Genomic DNA, 14,341 nt, shown 5'->3' with positions numbered 1-14,341 from the left:
AAGAAAGAAGAAATTTTAGCCTTTCAGGGCATGTGGGTGGCTCAGTCAGTTAAGAGTCTGCCTTTGGCTCAGGTCATGATCTCGGGGTCCTGGGATCAAGACCCGTGTTGGGCTCCCTGCTTAGCGGGAAGTCGGCTTCTACCTCTCCCTCTGCTGTTCCCCCGACTTGTGCTCTTTCTCCCTCTCTCAAAATATAATAAATCATCTCAAAAATAAACAAATTCTTTAAAAAAAAGTAAAGAAGGAAAGAAATTTTAGCCATGGTTTCAAAAGCTAAATGCCAGGGCACCTGAGTGGCTCAGTGGGTTAAGACTCTGCCTTAGGCTCGGGTCATGATCTCGGGGTCCTGGGATCAAGCTCCACATGGGGTTCTCTGCTCAGTGGGGAGCCTGCTTCCCCCACCTCACCGCCCCACCTGCCTCTCTGCCTACTTGTGATCTCTTTCTCTGTCAAATAAATAAATAAAATCTTTTTTAAAATAAATAAATAAATAAAAGCTAAATGCCAGGGCACCTGGGTGGCTCAGTGGGTTAAATAAAGCCTCTGCCTTTGGCTCAGGTCATGATCTCAGGTCCTGGGATCCAGCCCCACACTGGGCTCTCTGATCAGTGGGGAGCCTGCTTCCTTCCTCTCTCTCTCTGCCTGCCTCTCTGCCTGCCTGTGATCTCTCTCTGTTATACAAATAAATAAAAATCTTTAAAAAAATAAAATAAAAGTTTCTTAAAAATAAATAAATAAATAATAAAAGCTAAATGCTAGGGGCTCCTGAGTGGCTCATTTGGTTAAGCCGCTGCCTTCAGCTCGGGTCATGATCTAGGGATCTGGGTTCGAGCCCCACATTGGGCCTGCTTCTCCCTCTCCCTCTGCTTCTTCCCCTGCTTATGTTCTCTCTCTCTGTCAAATAAGTAAAATCTTAAAAAAAAAAAAAACAAAAAAAAAGCTAAATGCTAGACTAACTGTAATTATGTATAACAAATAGTCCTCAGAAAGGGACCATGGCCTTGTACAAACTTCAGGGGACATGCCTGGATAAAGAGAAAGTGGAAAGAGCGCCTGGGTGGCTCAGTTGTTAGGCGTTTGCCTTTGGCTCAGGTCATGATCCTGAGGTCCTGGGATCGAGCCCCAAATCAGGCTCCCTGCTCAGCAGGAGGCCTGCTTCTCTCTCTCCCCTCCCCCACTGCTTGTGTCCCCACTCTCCCTGCTTCTCTCTCTGTGAAACAAATAAAATCTCCAAAAAAAAAAAAAAAAGAGAGAGAGAGAGATTAGTGGGCACCTGGGTGGCTCAGTGGGTTAAAGCCTCCGCCTTCAGCTCAGGTCATGATCCCAGGGTCCTGGGATCAAGCCCCACATGGGGCTCTCTGCTCAGCGGGGAGCCCGCTTCCCTTCCTCTCTCTCTGCCTGCCTCTCTGCCTACTTGTGATCTCTGTCAAATAAACAAATAAAATTTTAAAATAAAATATATTAAAAAAAAAGATTAAGTGGAAAATAATACCTCAGCATAAGGCTAACCATCACCTTCCTATATCCACAGAAATATCCTTGGTTTTGTGTACAGAATTTTGTTATTCAAAGTGTAGTTCAATAATATTGGTATCACCTGGGAATCAGAAATGCAGATACTGAGGCCGCACCCTAAAACTACTAGATCATAATTAGCATGTTAGCAAGACCCTCCCCCCAGAGGCAATTTATATGCACATTCAAGTTTGAGAAGCACCAACAGAGAATACTTTAAGGGTGCACTGTATGTAGCAATACCAAACAGGCATATAAAGAGATGATGTACCTTCTCAGTTTCTGTAGATCATATTTTATTAGGTACTGATCAGAGAGACCTCCAGCGTTTTTTAATCAATTTGGTATTTACTAACAACTACATGATCTAAATGTGGTATCCATTTCACTTCCTGAAATAACACACCTTAGCTCTAGGGCTTTGAAACACATAAAATATAAAACAGCTTAGTTGTTCTGAAAATATAATAATGGTTAATTTTATGCAACTTCCAACACTGAGTTCAGAGCACTTCTCCACAAGCCCCATTAATTCCTACAGGTTCCTGGGAGTATCATTAAACCCCCCAGCATCCCTAAGAAGCAGGTGCTTGGCAAACATCCAACCTCCAAATGAGATGCAGAAGGATGTAGTCCTGAAAATGCAGTACTTTTCTGCCTCATCCTGCCAGTGTAGCTTCTCAGGCCCAAACTCTCTCCCCCACCGAGGCCTCATACAGCTGCACACTCAAGTACTTCCCAAAAGGGAGAAAGGTCAGAGGTATCATTATCCCATAAGCACTTGGGATTCCAGCTGTGGAGAAATTAATCCGGTTAGGGGTTCAGGCAGAGAAGCCCTGAGTAAGATCTGGAAAGGCAGAGAGAAATACAAAAGAAAGAACCTACTGAGAGGCTTTTAAAAGACAAGAAGTCCCAGATATTTGGAGACTTTCAGGTGGGGAATGGGAGCAAGGCTTGGCAGGCATGTGAGAAAATGATGGGGAGAGATAAGTATCCATCCCCCACCTGCACCTCAGGGACAAGAACAAAAAGAGTGACAAAGAGATTCCTCCAAATGACCTCTTTTCTTGATAAAAGGAAAGAAGAAAGCCAATGTAGGGAGGAAGCTTATGAGTTGGAAGCAAGACTGGAAGAATTCCTTCAGAATTTTTTCCCAATATAGGGGGGGAAAGCAAAGGAGAAAACAGTACACATCTAATCAGAATCTTATAGGAAGCAAACCACCTGGAGGATTAAGAGCCCTGTGAATAACCAAAGAAATGCAAGGGGATTCCTTTCCAGTTTAAATTCAGTGCTAGAGAGTCAGGCAGTCCTGGACTTGAGGCCACCTCCAGCTCAAGGAATAAGTAGAAAAGGAAAAATCTCTACAGACACCAGTAAGCAGAGCACTGTCCAAAGGGAGTTAGAAACCAGAAAAATGGATAGGGCGGGATGCCTGGGTGGCTCAGTGGGTTAAAGCCTCTGCCTTCCGCTCAGGTCATGATCCCAGGGTCCTGGGATAGAGCCCCACATCGCTCTGCTCAGCAGGGAGCCTGCTTCCCCCTCTCTCTCTGCCTCCCTCTCTGCCTACTTATCTCTGTCAAATAAATAAATAAATAAATCTTTTTTTTTTAAAAATGGATAGGGCAAACTAAGATGTAACAGTTTCTGTTAGTAGAAAGCAGAAAGATAAAAGATAAAGTAGACATAGAAAGACAACAAGGAGGAACCCTTTTGGAGGGGGAATCTTTTCCTTGGGGGAGGGGAATTCAGGAGGTGTGACTATAGGAAGTGTGCTCAGAAAAAAGGCCGCAGAAGCAGAGAAAGTGCTGTGCTGAAGAAAGATATGCATTCACCAGAGGAAGGAAGAGGAAATGGGTGCCCTGACCTAGCAGGGAGAGCACCTAAAAGGGAAATGGGGTTCCAAAGAGGAAAGGAAACTGCAGAATGAAAATATCTTGGATAGAAAAGCTAAAAAGGATAGGAGGCATGCTCAAGAACCAAGGATCATGGCCTCAGAATGAGAGGAGAGGACTTAGAAAAAAATGTGTCCTCCGGATTTAAGAAGTATCAGGAAGGTGGCTGCACCCAAAGGCATGGATTTGGTATATTTTGGAGACACAGGAAATAAATACACTCTCAGATATTAAAATGAGTCTCCCCAGGAAACAAAATAGTTCAATTTGAGGAACTCATGAAAATGGGTGCAACCCCAAGAATACAGTGACTGAAAAAAGCAGTGAATTCCTTTATTTGTGCAACCACAAATATCTATCTTTAAACTTCAGGATTTGGACCGCATTTTCAGTAGACTCTGGAAATGAGGCACACCCCCAGATTTCAAGGGCTGGGGAAACGAAATAGCCCATAAATTTAAGAAATTTTGTAAACCATGTTGCAAGATCTAGGGCCTGGAGAATAGGATTCTTCTGGGATTTGTGGGTATAGAAGCACCCACAAAACTTTGGTTACTGGACCCCAGATTTGAGAGTCAATAATGAGGCCAACCCCAAAATTTGAAAGGAGTGCGTGTTCAGACTGGCGGCTAGGTAAAGGGAGTGTCCTCCCAGTTTGGGGGGTGCCTGAGAAATGGGGTACAACCTCAGTTTGAGGGGCTTTGGAAATTACGATAAAACCCCAGGACTGGAGTTTAAGAAAGGGATGCACCACATTCTCTAAACTATAGAGAGAAAAGGGACACTCCCATAGTCAGGGGCTTGAGAAAGGGGTGGGCTCCCCAGAATAGGCTAAAAGAGTCAATAAAAGAAAACGCGTTCCCAAAGCACAAGGTAACAGCAGCGGCTGGTGGTGGAGCTCCCGAGGCCAACACAGCTCAGCCTCTAGCCCTAGCGCTTACCCCCCACCCCCAACACGGCCCGCTCCGCGCCCCGAACCCGCACCCCGCGGCCCAACCCCCTCGGGCGGCGCTGATTGGCCGCGGCCGCCGTCATTCCCTCGGGCAGCCCTGAGGATTGGGCGCCGCTCGCACGCCCGCCACGCTCTCAGCAGCGGTCCCCGGGCCTCCCTCCCGGCTGGGCGAGCGGGGCCGGGCGGGGAGCGAGGCCGGGCAGGAGACCGGAGCAGCGGTGGCGGCCGTCACCGCTCCCGCTAGCACAGCGCGCGCACGGCGCGGACCAGGCCCAACCCGGCTCCGGCCAGCCGGCTTCTCCTCGCCGCGCCTCGCCGCGAGCTCACCTCACAGCCCCGCTCCGGCTGCGCCGCTCCAGGACCAACCGACAGAAGGACTCTGCGTGCTGCGCACCACGTGACCCGCGGGACGCGCCCAGCGTATCCCCCGCCCCCCACACACACGCACCATCGCCACCACTGAGTGACGCAGCGCCCCGGCTGCCCCGCCCTCGGCCCCGCCCCGCCTGATCCCCGTGGAGACGGCTCCCGCGGGCCACGCCCACTGCCCTGACGCGCGGGAACCAGGCCGGCGCCCTGATCCAGAGCACGAAGTCCCCACTCACCCAGAACCACCGAGGTAACACGAAGCCTGGGACTGGGCACTAACCGTCACCTGCCAATTTTGACTCCTAAGTACATCTCGAAGCCTCCCACTTTTCTCCATCCCACTGCCGACACTCCAGTCTAGGCCACTCTCTCTTAGATGATGGTGATGCCCTCCATCCCGTTACCCTTTTCCCCTTCTGATCCATTCTTCACACACCGACAATGGAACCTTTTCAAAACTCAAGTATAAGCACAGCCAAACCCTGCTCAAAACCCATTGCCCACTGTTCTTCAGGTTGAAAGTTTCATCTCCACTGTAGCCTATCAACCAGGCTCTTCAAAGTCTGAACCTAACCTGATTTTCTCACATTCTCACATATCCTGCTTTCCCACGTTCTCGAACTCTTTCAAGTGCTCAAACCAGGTTCCTTGCCGCCTCGGGGTCTTTGCACTAATACCTCCTCCACTTTGCCTCATTAACTCCTAGGAAAGGATGCCAACTGCTAAGTGTGGAGAGGAGCTCTATTTTGCCTCTGGGGACCAAGGTGGGAGTTGCAGCCACACCAAAAGGGTTTGAAATGTTTTCCCAATGGGACTTGGGAAGTCCCAAGGAGAAAGGCTGAACGTGTGTTATTTATGAGGGCCATAAAGACTTTAATTTACATTGAAATGACAAAGCAGCCAGATTGCACTTCTTTTTTGTTGTTTTTTTTTTTAAGATTTTATTTATTTATTTGACAGACAGAGATCACAAGTAGGCAGAGGCAGGCAGAGAGAGAGAGAGAGAGAGAGGAGGAAGCAGGCTCCCCCACGGAGCAGAGAGCCCTATGCAGTGCTCAATCCCAGGACCCTGGGATCAGGACCTGAGCCGAAGGCAGAGGCTTTAACCCACTGAGCCACCCAGGTGCCCCCAGATTGCACTGCTTAAAATATAAATCCAATCATGTCACTGCCCTGCTTAAAACAGCCAATCTATTCACCTGCATCTTTCTGCGTTGCTCATCCTCTGGCCATGCTGACTTTCTGTCAGTTTCTATGGTTCTTTCTAAATTCTTCCCAGCTGCTGGATCATTGAATAAGCCGTTGCTTTTTCCAAAGCTGACTCTTCATCATGCAGGTCTGTTTGTCATCTCCTCAGTGAGACTCTCTTTAGCTACATTATCTAAAAGTCCTTCACTGGATCAGATGCCTGCCCCATGACAATTACTCTCTACCTAATTACTGTTCATTTTCAACAAAGCACTAACACAGTTTTAATTATTTCATTTGTTTATTCTCTTAATTGTATTTGTCTATTTCCTAAATTAGAGTTAGGAACTATCTTCTATCAACTGAATTGTCAAATCTGACAAATAATAGATGTTCAATGTATATCTGTCGAAGGAATGAAAGGAAAGAAAATGATATTGAAAAAAAATTAGTAGATTCTTTTTTTTTTATTTTTTAGGAGTTGTTTTTTTTTTCTTTTTAGGTGTTATTTATTTATTTGAGAGAGAGTGAGAGAGCACAAGCCAGAGGGAGAGGGAGAGTGAGAAGCAGGCTCCCTGATGATTAGGGAGGATTAGGGAGCCCAACTCAGGACTCAATCCCAGGACCCTGGGATCATTGTCTGAACTGAAGGCAGACGTTTAAACAACTGAGCCACCCAGGCACCCCTAGTAGATTCTTCTCTATGTCCCACACCCATAGGAGACATGTTTTTCAAATGAGGCTTGAAGAGGCCATTAACTCAGGGCAGAGGAAGAGGTTCTGGGAAATTAGGAACAAAGCCTTCAGCTGTGTTCACTTCAGCAGCACATATACAGAAATTATAACAATACAGATATTAGCATGGCCCCTGTCCGAGGAAAACATGCAAATTAGTGAAATATTCCATATGTGTAACAAAACAAAAAAAAAAACCCTTTAGGAATTTGAGGACCAGAACCACCTTCATAAACTCAGCGAAGTGCTCCAATGCAATAATGAAAGACCTTCCCAGGATCCTCTTGGGTTATGTTTCTTAACATGAAATTGTTCAAGTGTTAGTAGCTGGGGTGCCTGGACAACTCAGTTGGTTAAACATCTGCCTTGGTTCAAGTCATGATCTCAGGGTCCTGGGATCCCCACATCAGGCTCTCGGCTCAGTGGGGAGTCTGTTTCTCCCTCTCATTCTCCCTCTATGCTCTCTCTCAAATAAATAAATGGAATCTTCAAAAAAAAAAAAAAAAATGTTGGGGCACCTAGGTGGCTCAGTGGGTTAAGCCTCTACCTTCAGCTCAGGTCATGATCTCAGGGTCCTGGGATCAAGCCCCGCATTGAGCTCTCTACTCAGCAGGGAGCCTGCTTAGCCCCTCTCTCTCTGCCTCCTTGTGATCTCTCTGTCAAATAAATAAATAAAATATTTTTTTTAAATGTTAATGACTGTTGTAGCATATAGAGGACTTGTTCTCCCACAACCATAATAATGCCAAGAATCCCACACTCAATAGCCCCACATAAATACAACATGTTTCTTCACTTTTTCAGTCTGCATGTATTGAAACCCAGGCGTGAGCTGGGCACCAAAGATATGGGCAAAATGAGATGTAAGCCCTGCTCTCAAGGATCGCACAGCCTGGTAAAGAAATCTTTGCAATTTGGAAGTTTAAGTTCTTTTTGTCCGTTTCGAGTACAGGCATGGACACTGTTGCCAATACAAAGAGAAATATATTACAAATATATTAGGGGCCTAGAGCATGGACCTGAGGGCAAGCTTGCAAAAAAAAAAAAAAAAAAAAAAAACAACTCAGAAAAGCAGCTTCACCAAGAAGCAGCTGCTGCTGCCAACAGCACCACACACCACAGCTGGAGTTCAATCCTAACATCCTTTTGTCTTTGAGTCACTCACTTAAGAGGCAAAAATCTTGGCCCAGAGCCACTGTTGATTGGTCAACCTCAGGTCACATGGATCAATCCTGGCTGCCAGGCAAAGAAGAGGAGCAATTTGTCCCTAAGGCTATTCCCCTGAATTGGGAAAGCGAGGAGAGCTGGTGCTGGCCAGGCAAAAATAACTTGATACAGATATGAAAAAAGTATCTTGGGAATTAAGCTCTTTCTGATTCCTGCAGAAATCTGATTTGCCAGCTTCTTCTAAACTGGTCCTTCACTGGCTGCAAGTCACAGAACTCCAGTTTGCAAAATTCTGATCTAAAACCCCAGTCTTACCCCTGCCTCCTTAGCAGCATCCATCTTTAGACCATAAGATCCTCCCCAGCATCTCACTAGTAGTTGGTCTCACCTTCCCAATTATGTCTTAGGTAGAGCCTTTCTTTGTACGAGATAGGTATTCAACAAATAGTTGCAATTAATGAATGAGTGAGATAATAAATGTAAAGCAGCCTCAGTTCCAGAGTAGAATATCTCCCGATTATCCAACCAATTCAGAACTCTGGTCCCAGCCTATAAAATGACAGTTCCACAGGGAAACCCTGCATGCACAGAAGGTTTATAGTAGAACGAGAAGAAAGCAGTACCTGCATGGAAAGTACTTTCACTCCCTAAACATCACTTTTCTCCTTAAACTGTCACATTTTAAGTTAAATAGCATATGAGAAAATTTATTATAAACTGCAAAGTTCTGTATAAATGATTTTCTGATTACTTTCTTACTAGATTTGTCTTCATCTAGAGTATTTAAAATGTCCCTGGCTAAAGGAGAACTAAAAGCCTAACATGAGATAAGATATTCAATTAGAAAACTGATCTTCCTCAGCTTCTAGCCAGCAAACATTTACACTCTGTCCTTATGCAACCCCAGGGTATTTACAATGAGTCTGTCTAGGGAAAAGGGGAAAACTAAAATAGAAAAGCAAGCCCTTCAGCTGTGACTCACACTCAGACCCTATATACTCAGAGTATCACCAATTTGAGGCTGTCAGTCTTCAAAGTAGGAACTGGGGTATGATATCTGCAGCACTCTGCTGAGTGTGAGAACTCAGGAAGCCGGAAACCACAGTCAAAACAGCATCTGAGAGGTCCAAGAACCTTCACAAGGCGCTGGGGGCCCAAGGGAAGCAAGTTGAGTCTTGGGCTTGGCCTGATGTCTTCCAGTCTGGACCTGATGGAAGTTTCTTGAGTTCCCCAAGCCCTGTGCTCTCCAAGTGAGGGGGAGGAGAATTAAATAGGAATTCTAATATATTTCCAGCATTCCGCAAGATTATAAGAGGGAGAGAAGAGGAAAAGGAGAGGAGAACATTTTTTATTCTTGTCCTAGATACTAAAAAGAATAATAAGGTGCACCTGGGTGGCTCAGTTGGTTAAGCGTCCAACTCTTAAATTCAGCAAAGGTCTTGATCTCAGGGTTGTGGGTTCAAGCCCTGTGCTGGGCTCTATACTGGGCATGGAGCCTACTTAAAAAAAGAAAAAGAAAGAGGGGCGCCTGGGTGGCTCAGTGGGTTAAAGCCTCTGCCTTCAGCCCAGGTCACGATCCCAGAGTCTGGGATCCAGCCCCTCATTGGGCTCTCTGCTCAGCGGGGAGCCTGCTTTCCACCTCTCTCTCTGCCTGCTTGTGATCTCTGTCTGCCATATAAATAAAGAAAATCTTAAAAGAAAAAAGAAAGAAAGAAAGAAAAAGAAAAAGAAAGAAAAGAAAATATCTTTAAAAAGTAATAAAATCCACTTGGACCACTTCAAGGAACCAAGTCCTATTCTACTTTGTCCTTTGAGAGGCCCAGTCCCTAGCACTGTTCTCTATAATTTAAACACTTAATACATATTTCTTGTAGGTTGAAATGCATGCCAATCCAGAGATAAAGAGAAAGGAGGAAGGAGTTTAGCCCAAGAGACTAAAGGAATGGAGGTTAAAGAAGTTAATTAAATGAACAAACAGTCTCTAAACCTGCTGGTACTTCATTCCTCAAATGTCTTATAATTTAATTTTATATAGTTAATGCTGGGACTCCTGGGTGGTTCAGTGGGTTAAAGCCTCTGCCTTCGGCTCAGGTCATACATAATCCCAGGGTCCTGGGTTCGAGCCCTCCATCAGGCTCTCTGCTCAGCAGGGAGCCTGCTTCCTCATCTCTCTCTGCCTACTTGTGATCTCTGTCTGTCAAATAAATAAACAAAATCTTAAATAGATAGATAGATAGATAGATAGATAGATAGTTGGGGCACCTGGGTGGCTCAGTGGGTTAAGCCTCTGCCTTCAGCTCAGGTCATGATCTCAGGGTCCTGTGATCGAGCCCCTCATCGGGCGCTCTGCTTAGCAGGGAGCCTGCTCCCCCGCCCCAGCCCCACCCTCTGCCTGCCTCTCTGCCTCCTTGTGATCTCTGTCTGTCAAATAAATAAATAAAATCTTTAAATATATATATATAATTAATGCTATGCCATATGGTTCAAATCCCAGAAACTATATAAAAGGTATGCGATGCAAAGTCTCCTTCAAATTCTTGTCCCTCATTGGTCCTGTTTCCACTGGTTAACTACCACTCTTACTTTCTTAAGAATCTTCTCAAGATTTCTCCATACGTATATAAGCAAATTCAAATATAAGTTCAAAAAATATATATATAAGCTCAAATATATTCTGACTCTTTTAGACAAAAGGAAGCATTTAAATTTTTGTAAGGTTTTTTTTTTTTTTAAGTAACTTCTACACCCAGTGTGGCAGAGCTCAAACTCACAAACCTGAGACCAAGTATCATATGCTCTTGAGTGAGCCAGCCAGGTGCCCCCAAAAGGAAGCATTTATATAGTTGTCCTCCACCTTACTTTTTTCACCAAACAACATATTTGGACACCCTAGAATACATTTTGTACAATGGCAGAAAAATAACTTCCTCATTATCTTGTTTTATATTCTTGCTCCACAGTGTTTCTTGTGTGGATATACTATAATCTGCTTAATCAGTTCCTTATCAAAGGACATTTAGGTTGTTTCCAATCTTTTGCAAGTTAAAAACAATGTTCCATTTACAAATAGTAAAGCACATGTGTGCAGACAGAACTATAGTCTAAATTCTCAGAAAAGGGGGCATCTGGGTGGCTCAGTTGTTAAGCATCTGCCTTCAGCTCAGGTAATGATCCCAGGGTCCTGGGATGGAGCCCTGAATCGGGCTCCCTGCTCTGCGGGAAGCCTGCTTCTCCCTCCCCCACTCCCCCTGCTTGTGTTCCTCTCTCTCTGTCTTTCTCTGTCAAATAGATAATTAAAATCTTAAAAAAAAAAAAATCAGGGCACCTGGGTGGTTCAGTGGGTTAAAGCCTCTGCCTTCAGCTCAGGTCATGATCTCAGGGTCCTGGGATCGAACCCTGCATCTGGCTCTCTGCTCAGCAGAAGAATAAATAAAATATAATAAAATAAAAATAAAAAATAAAATTTTCAAAAAAAAATAAATGCAGACTCTCAAAAAAAATTAATAAATAAATTCTCAGAAATGGAAGCTCTGAGCCACAGAAGAACATGCAATGTTAGAGATTGCAATTTGCCTTCAATGGATTCCCCAGGGATATAACTCTACAGCTGCAAAATATGTCACAAGTAATCTGTTACTTGTAGTAATTAAAATTCAGCAATTTATTTATAGTTTAAGAAATAGAAGCAGTTTCAAGATTATTCCCAATTTGTTATTCTTCTTTTTTAAAAGATTTTATTTATTTATTTGACACAGAGAGAGGTCACAAGTAGGCAGAGAGGCAGGCAGAGAGAGAGTCTCCCTGTTGAGCAGAGAGCCCGATGTGGGGTTCGATCCCAAGACCCTGAGATCATGACCTGAGCCGAAGGCAGACTCTTAACCCACTGAGCCACCCAGATGCCCCCCCATTGTGTTATTCTTATTTACTTTCATTCCTGATAAGAAAAGAAATGAGGAATGTTGCAGTTTCTAGCAAAAAATGTGTATAACCCACTGTACAACTGTGTATATCACACATGTCAATGTCACCCTGTGTGTCTTTAAAAGAGATATTGGAGGGACGCCTGGGTAGCTCAGTAGGTTAAGCTGCTGCCTTCGGCTCGGGTCATGATCCTGGGATCCTGGGGTCGAGTCCCATGTGGGGTTCCTTGCTCAGCAGGGAGCCTGCTTCTCTCTCTGCCTCTGCCTGCTTATGCTTTCTCTCTCTCTCTCTCTCTCTCTCTCTGACAAATAAATAAATACATAAAATCTTTTAAAAAAGTAAAAAATAAAAGAGATATTGGAAATTATCTTGATGATCTTAATGTAGAGGAAATCTCCTTAAGCATGAAAGGACAAGTTATTAAGGAAAATATTATAAATTCAACAACATTAAAAAATTCTATTCTAGGCGCACCTGGGTGGCTCAGTGGGTTAAAGCCTCTGCCTTCAGCTCAGATCATGATCCCAGGTTTGTGGGATCGAGCCCCGCATCAGGCTCCCTGCTAAGCAGATAGCCTGCTTCCTCCTCTCTCTCTGCCTGCCTCTCTGCCTACTTGTGATCTCCGTCTGTCAAATAAAATAAATAAAATCTTTTAAAAAAAATTCTATTCTATCAGGGTGGGGCTAAAAAAATTCTATCCACAAATGTACATATATATAAACAGTTGGTTTGCAGTATGTGGGGAAATGAGAGTGAGAGTGGAGGCTAAGGAAGTGTAACTCAAAGAGGGGCCGTTCACTTGGTTTCCAATGTTCATAAACAATTTTGCAATAAGGAGAAAGAAGGGGGGAAAAAAGAAAATTTAAGATAGAACATCGTTTTGGCTAAAATGAAGCCCAGTCTGGGGAGGATGAAAAAGGTGATGATGATTTGGGGAAAGATTTTATTTATAAAAGAGAAAAAAACAATGTTGCAATAAATAATTCTTTTATTGATGATCATTCACAAAGTTTCCAATTGTTATAAACAATGTTTCAATAAACAGCCTTGTATGTTCAAAACAGGAAAAAAATAAAGGAGAGAAAAAATGGGGTTGTGTCTGGTTTAATGGAAATTGCACCAAGAAACAAATGTTTCAGTATATCTGTAATTATGCACATTTGATGTTAAAAAAAAAAAAAAAGGAATTCACATTCTGTTGCTCAAATCCCATTGGATTCCTTCCTGCCTGCTTATTGACTAGCTAAGACCCCAAAGCTCTCTCCCTCTTCTTTGTTGCCCCACACTTGTACATTTGAAATCTCACCTTCTTGACTTCTCCCCTACCCAGCACAACCCATAGTTTCCTTAGGCCTAAAACCATATCTGATATCCAATCTGGATTCCAAATTCCAGGCTCTAAATAGCAACTAAAGAAAGTCATTGGATGGTAATTATGGAAAAACAGGTAGTCACAGGTACTCTCACACCTTATTCAACTTTCTCTGCTCTCCTTGTCTATATCATTGTTTTGTTTTGTTCTTTCCTTGCTACTTCATAAACCTTTTCAGGTCTTTACACTTTTCCTTTGTCTTTTTAAATGCATTTATTTATTTATTTATTTATTTATTTATTTTTTTTTTTTGTTTTTGTTTATTTGACAGAGATCACAAGCAGGCAGAGGCAGGCAGAGAGAGAGAGAGGAAAGCAGGCTCTCCCCAGAGCAGAGAGCCCGATGCGGGGCTCGATCCCAGGACCCCGAGATCATGACCTGAGCTAAAGGCAGAGGCCTCAACCCACTGAGCCACCCAGGTGCCCCTAAATGCATTTATTTACATAATCTCTACACCCAGTGTGGGGCTCAAATTTACAAACCTGAGATCAAGAATCATATGCTCCTCCTGCTGAGCCAGCCAGGCGCCTGTGGGTCTTTAAGTTTTTTGTTTAGCCTAGATGCTAAATCATCATCCCTCCTCATCCCTTATTTTCAGGGGACCCTTTTTACTGCAGGAGGTAAAATAGAGGCAAAAACCTCTGCATACTTGGCTAAAGTAGAAATGAAAGGCGTCATATAAACCCAAATGACAAAACCTGACAACTACAAGAGAACTGGGTCTTGCCCACATTTAACTCTCCCTGCCCCAGAGAGCTTCTACCTCCCACCACTTGCCTTAGATGGTGACTTTTCAAAGGCCAGGTGACAAAAGAAAAGTTATATTTATATTCCCTATAAATTTTCCAAATTATCCTTTCATCCCTACACTATCCCCATCCCGTTCCACATTGAATCTTTATCCCTTCTGGAAAAAAATACTAATAATGATAATTTAGTGAAAATTTACTGTTTGCCAGGCATTGTGCTAAGTACTTTACATGAATTATTTCATTTTAAACAGTAACCCTTGGAGAGAGGTCTTATTTATTATCATCATTTTTAGCTGAAGGAATGGAAGCCCAGAAAAGTGAAGTTGCTTGTCTAAGGTCACATTGCTAAGAATAATATTGCTAAGAACATGTGACTCTTAATCTTGGAGTCATGAGTTCGAGCCCCACGTTAGAGATTACTTAAATAATAGAGATTTCTTAAATAAAGGATATAGAGATTAATTAAATAAAACCT

The 14,341-nt window shown here is 43.7% G+C and overlaps 1 protein-coding gene and 1 non-coding gene across 2 annotated transcripts in view; one reads left to right on the top strand and one right to left on the bottom strand.

Annotated features, from left to right (window-relative positions):
- The window catches only part of PHF20 (PHD finger protein 20), a 147,862-nt gene extending 143,047 nt beyond the window's left edge, over positions 1 to 4,815 (bottom strand). The window contains exon 1 of the mRNA XM_059406916.1: positions 4,690 to 4,815. The gene's annotated coding sequence lies outside the window, so the exon portion shown is untranslated. The remainder of the gene's footprint in view (positions 1 to 4,689) is intronic.
- Positions 4,816 to 6,728: 1,913 nt separating this feature from the next.
- Positions 6,729 to 6,832, top strand: LOC132022904 (U6 spliceosomal RNA). Its single transcript, XR_009405792.1, has one exon. It is a non-coding gene; the product is annotated as a U6 spliceosomal RNA (small nuclear RNA).
- Positions 6,833 to 14,341: the final 7,509 nt, after the last annotated feature.

The sequence above is a fragment of the Mustela nigripes genome, chromosome 7, assembly GCF_022355385.1.
Source record: "Mustela nigripes isolate SB6536 chromosome 7, MUSNIG.SB6536, whole genome shotgun sequence".
Lineage (NCBI taxonomy): Eukaryota > Metazoa > Chordata > Mammalia > Carnivora > Mustelidae > Mustela > Mustela nigripes.
The sequence above is the reverse complement of the archived record's forward strand: the minus strand, read 5'-3'. Positions and strand labels throughout refer to the sequence as shown.